This window comes from Berghia stephanieae, chromosome 7, assembly GCF_034508935.2.
Source record: "Berghia stephanieae isolate SIO BIC M18660-M18661 chromosome 7, UCSD_Bste_1.3, whole genome shotgun sequence".
NCBI classification, from domain to species: Eukaryota; Metazoa; Mollusca; class Gastropoda; order Nudibranchia; family Aeolidiidae; genus Berghia; species Berghia stephanieae.
In genome coordinates, this window is record NC_088366.1 from 37,716,114 (window position 1) to 37,722,260 (window position 6,147).

The window sequence follows — 6,147 nt, forward strand, 5'->3', positions numbered from 1 at the left end:
GTGGTGATGATACTGGATATTAAAAAGGATGCCATGCCATTTTTTTCGTCTCTGCATCATCTGGAATATTATTCTGGGGTCAATGCAAAGGCGTTTTTAGGCTGACTAAATATCGTTTGCTGCCCTCCATTGAAGCACCCAGCTATATTGTATTGGACAACGCTACCATTCGTTAGACCATGGCTCCAACTTTGGCAAATATAAAAGCTGACATGATTTCATGGTTTCAATCAGACAGTACTACTCTATACTCCTTAGTAGAAAAAAAAAAAAAAAAAAGAAATGAACCAGAAACAGCTTTCAAAGCAAACTGTCAGGGTGTTCTGACACGAGGTTGCGCGACTTCCCCCAAATCACTGTGAGCGCAATCCAATCAAGGTCATTGGGCCTAAGAAGAGTGGAAGATTGATAGGAGGAACACCAAATTTTCTCTCACCGACGAGGCATAAATGATAAAGAGTAGACTGAGAAAAGGCATGCATCAACCTTCGCAAACTAGAGAAAAATTACATTTCATTGGATAGAGTGATGCTCGGAATCTTTCTGTAGTCGTTTCATTTCTTCTTTTCATCAGCCTCGCCATCAGACTGTGCTGATTGATGTGTCCAACATTTCTTGGTTGTTGTTGTTGTTGTTGGTATTGTTGAACACATATTTGTTGAGACACTGTCTCATAATTGATGAATTTTTACTTTTGATCAGTCTACATAAATTTATGTAATACTCTTTGGCATAAACAACGCTATTTCTCAAACTTTTGCAATCAAAATTATATTGGAAGCGCGTTATGTTCATTTTCGTTTGCATTCTCATTCACCAGTAATGTGTATTGATAGTTATAAAATGTAGATGTCTGATAGTTAATAATTGCCATTAGTTGCTTCATATTCAAATACTGCACGTATATCGTTTAAGCTTCAATTAACCGAACACTCCAGTTTAACGAATTCCTTCAAAATGGATATGCAGAAAATTCATAATTTTGATAACGTAAATCTTCTACGAGTTCCGATCCTCACCTGTTATCGATTTTAATATAGCTGTAATAAACGAAATCCTTTCCTATTGTTTTAAAATTCATGAATAAATATTTTTTTATTAAGACAAATTGATTCAGAGGTTCATACAAATTTTTGCAGCTATGCATTGGGGGGCAGCTGAGAAAAAGAAGAAAAACACGCGCCATTTATTTAAAATCTGACTATAGTATTACTCTAACGACAACAATATTTTATCACAAATATTGGAATTGCGGAAAAGAATTGAAGTAAAACAAATTGAAGAAACAATGGGGGCCAGAGTAAGAGCGGGCATCAAGTGGATAGAGGAGGGAGAGAAATGTAATCGATTCTTTCTATCATTAGAAAAGACCAGGGCTGTAAACAATACAATTTATAAATTGAAAAGTGATAAAAATAATTATGTTATAAAATGAACTGGAAATTCTAGAAATTATTGGTAAATATTATTCAGAACTTTACACCGAATTGAAAGAAGACGAAACAATAGAAAGGAAATGTTGAGTGATGAATATGTAAACAATATCACTATACCTAAAATAAAAAATGAAGAGAAAGAATTGTGTGACAGATTTATTACGTTAGATGAAATTAGGAGCGCTATGGAAAAAATGAACAATGGATCCTCCCCAGGGCCAGATGGAATTCCAGTAGAATTTACAATTTTTTTTTGGGATGAGATCAAAACGTCGGTGTTCAACTGTTTTGAGTTTTTAAAAAAAATATATGCTTAGGTACAGTCAAAGGAGGGGGGTAATAGCGTTAATACCGAAAAATCAATTTATCGATAGGGAAGATTTAGGGAATTGGAGGCCTATAACATTAACAAATGCTGATTATAAAATACTGGCAAAAACCTTGGCAAATAGACTTAAAACAGTTATAAGTAATATAATTAGTAAGGACCAAAAAGGATTTATTCGTGGAAGAAACATTGCAGAAATTTTGAGGGAAATTGATGATTTAATAGAATATGAAAAAGATATAAACGTATCCTCGTTAATGTTATCAATTTATAAAAAGGCTTTCAACACCATATCAACAACTTTCCTATTAAAAACTTTTGATTACTTTGATTTCGGAAATTATTTCAAAGGTTGTATTATCACCATTCTCAATAATAGGAAAGTTTGTGTTAAAAATGGGGGACATATATCGGGGGATTTTGATATGCAAAGAGGCGTTAGACAAGGTTGTCCAATATCTCCTTTAAATTTTTTATTATAGGAGTAGAAATAATGGCATCTAAAGTAAGACAGGAGGGATGTAATGGTGTGGTGAGTATTCGTTATTCATAGAAAATTTTGAAAAAGGCGGTGGGCGGATATAAACCACCATGTAGGCGCTACTACTACAACCACCATCTCAGCCTGGAATTTTGTTGGGAGAGAGTAGTTTGTTTTTATGACCCTCCTCTTCTCCTTGTGGTGCTTTTATTCAACATGACTTGCAAAGAAAGATTTTCCTTTAGATCCATAAATAAGTCGTCGTTGGCAATAAATGCAAAATGCTATTCCCGCTGTCTGAATTTTCCTCACATAACAAGAGCAGAAATCGCTGTTGGTGACTTGTTCCTAAAGCCATGACCATTTAAAAATATTTTTAACACCTTTTTCTAAGGTAAGTAAGTCGCAACTGTGATCTAGAAATACTTCAGGCTTGAAGAGGAAGAAAAATTGAATGAATAACTGAAAAACTACGATCATGCGAGAATAGAGAAAAGGAGAATCAGTCGTAGGCAAAAACTTCCAATTTAAGCATTCATTCACTATTTCATTTGAAGAAAAATATTTATTTCGGGTTGAGTTTCAACCGGGTACAGATAAACAATTGAATGGAAAAAAAGAAAACCGGCACGATGTGTGTGTGTGTGTCGGTAGCAAAATAGAAAGAAATGGCCTGGTCTGACACATGCTGTGTGTGTTAGTTGATTACTGACTACGTTGTGTGTGATAGACGACTCGCGAAGCAACAAGAACGCGAGACACTGTCAGCGACCGACACTTTGTGCAGGTAGCACAGTGGGCAGTGAATACATGCATGTCTGGGGAATGTGGAGGTGGTGATAAGTGACAAGATGGAATGATTTTATATCTAGATGACTAGTTTGTTTTGTCTTTGACGCGACAAATAAAAAAGGGTTTTTTTGTTTACAAAGTCGGTGCTCAAAAAAGAATAAAACCTAATTTTATCGAGAACTCTTTTATTTCCTTTTTAGTTGGTTATGTATTTAGATGTTAAAAATGTTTATTTAATTTTTTTTTTTAATTTTTTGTAATGTCACAATTTATCGAGCAAAATCGTACTGTCGGAAGATTACAGGCCTGAAAAAGGAGTAGAAATGTAATTACAGCAAGTATTTTTTCAGAAATCCTGATTACTTTTTTGTCACAAAAAGTGACACCACAGAGTAGGCCCACTTTGCTAAAGTATTAAACAATAAATTCAATAAAATAACTGGGATATTTGTGTGATTCCAATTAAAGTGGGACATAAATTTTTGTCGTAAAAGGCTACTAAAGGTGTGTGATTCCCCCATCTTTGAGTCACCTGGTCCTCCTGGTTAACACCCCTTTCCGTTAAACTCCAACCGTTACAGAAACGCAGACAGACAAACCAAATCCTTTTTTTAGCTTGGGTGACCGAAGAGTTTCCGGAATGACAGAATTTATGAAGGACAACAGACAAAGCCGAAAGGACTCTGCTGACCCGATGACGTCTTCGCCAAACAAGCAGCTTCGAATTGCGTCGTGGAACGTTGCACCATGTATGAAGCAGGAAAAAGCTCTCAAGTTGTGACTGAAATGAGAAGATACAGGCTGCATATACTTGGAGTAAGCGAAACCCACTGGATACAATCCGGACAGAAACACCTCAAGTCTGTGGAGAAGATTTTATATTCAGGGAGAGGGGACGGGATTCATACACAGGGAGTAGGAATAATTCTAAGCAAGTTTGTCCAGAAGTCACTGAGAGGAAGGGAACAACTCGGAGAAAGGATCATCACGGCGTCCTTTACAACACAGAGGAAGAAGATCAGCATGAACATTGTACAGATCTATGCCCCAACAAATGATGCAACAGATGAGGACAAAGATACATTTTATAGTCTGCTACAACAAGTCATTGACAAGTTGCCAAGGAAAGACATCAACATATTGATGGGAGATGCTAATGCTAAAGTGGGACAGAATAACGTAGGTTATGAAGGTATCATGGGACGTCATGGCATGGGAGAAATGAACGATAATGGTGAGAGATTTGCAAATTTCTGTGCATTCAACAGTTTGGTGATTGGAGGATCAGTGTTCCCCCATAAGAGGATCCACAAAGCAACTTGGGTCTCACCAGATGGTGTGACAGAGAATCAGATTGATCATTTTTGTATCTCTCGAAGATTCAGACGTTCATTGGAAGATGTGACAGTACGGAGAGGGGCAGATGTTGAATCAGACCACCACCTGCTATTGGCAAAGCTTAAGCTCCGACTCAGAAAACATGGGACCAGATCACATACAAGAAGAAAATTCGAGGTGAATGCACTTGATGGGGAAAAGAATGAGTAATTCAAACTACAATTGAGTAATAGATTCCAACCGCTTACTGATTTCGAGGAGGACATAGATGTAGAGTCACATTGGGTAAAGATCAAGAAAGTCTACATAACAACTTGCCACGAGGTATTGGGGGTAAAGAAATCAGAACATAAAGAATGGGTAAGTCCAACCACCTTGGACCTTATTGAAAAGAGGAGAACAAGGAAGGAACAAGTGAACGCAAGCCGAACAAGGGCTTCAAGACTGGATGCACAAGAGCAGTATCGAGCCATAGCTAAGGAAGTCAAAAGATCTGTGAAGAATGCAAGGAAGCATTCATGAACAGACTTGCAGAGAAAGCAGAAGCAGCAGCGACAGGAGGACACATGAGGATCCTTTATCAAACTGCCAAGACACTTGCTGGAAAATATGGGAAACCAGAGGTACCAGTCAAAGACAAAGATGGGAAAACTATTTTTGGAAAAGATGCTCAATCTGAACGATGGAGGGAACATTTCAACTGCCTTCTGAACAGACCACCACCAGACAACCAGCCAGAAATTTTGCCTGCAAGGAATGAGTTACCAATTAGCTGTGATCCACCATCGATAGCAGAGATTGTGGGTGCCATTAACAATATGAAAAGGGGTAAAGCTGCTGGACCAGACCAGATTCCACCGGAGGCTCTAAAAGTTGATGCTGAAAGAAATGCTGAGGCACTGCACCCACTGTTTGAGAGAATCTGGAATGACGGGATATTCCCAAAGGATTGGAAGGAAGGACATCTTATCAAGCTTCCAAAGAAAGGGTGCTCAGCAATTGTAATAATTATCGAGGTATCACTCTTCTTTCTATCCCAGGAAAGGTTTTCAACCGTATTGTTTTAGAGAGAATTAAGAGTGCAACAGATGCTAAACTGCGGGACGAACAGGCAGGTTTTCGGAAAAACCGTTCAACCACCGACCAGATTGCCTCTCTGCGAGTCATAGTGGAACAGTCTATAGAATGGAACTCTCCTCTTATTGTCAACTTTCTGGATTACGAGAAGGCTTTCGACAGTATTGACAGAGCAACATTGTGGAAAATTCTGGCACATTATGGACTCCCTGAAAAGATAGTAAACCTCATTAAGGAAATGTATGAAGGATCAAGTTGCAGGGTTGTACATGAAGATCAGCTTACTGACAGCTTTGAAATCAAGACTGGTGTCAAGCAGGGATGCTTGCTCTCACCATTCCTGTTCATCCTTGCCATTGATTGGCTAATGAAAGAAACCTCCAAAGGGCGAAGAAATGGATAAAGTGGACCCCCTGGACACAGTTGGATGATCTGGATTTTGCAGATGATCTGGCTCTTTTGTCCCACACCCAGGACCAGATGCAAGAAAAAAACCACAATTATAAACAGCCTCTCGGAATCAATTGGTCTAAGAATTCACCCTGCAAAGTCAAAGGTCTTGAGGAAGGTACGCGTCAAAGGGAGCAGATCAAAGTAAAAGATCAGGAACTCAAAGATATAGACACTTTCTGCTATCTCGGAAGTATAATTGACAAGGATGGAGGCACGGAAGCAGAGGTGAAAGCACGAATAGG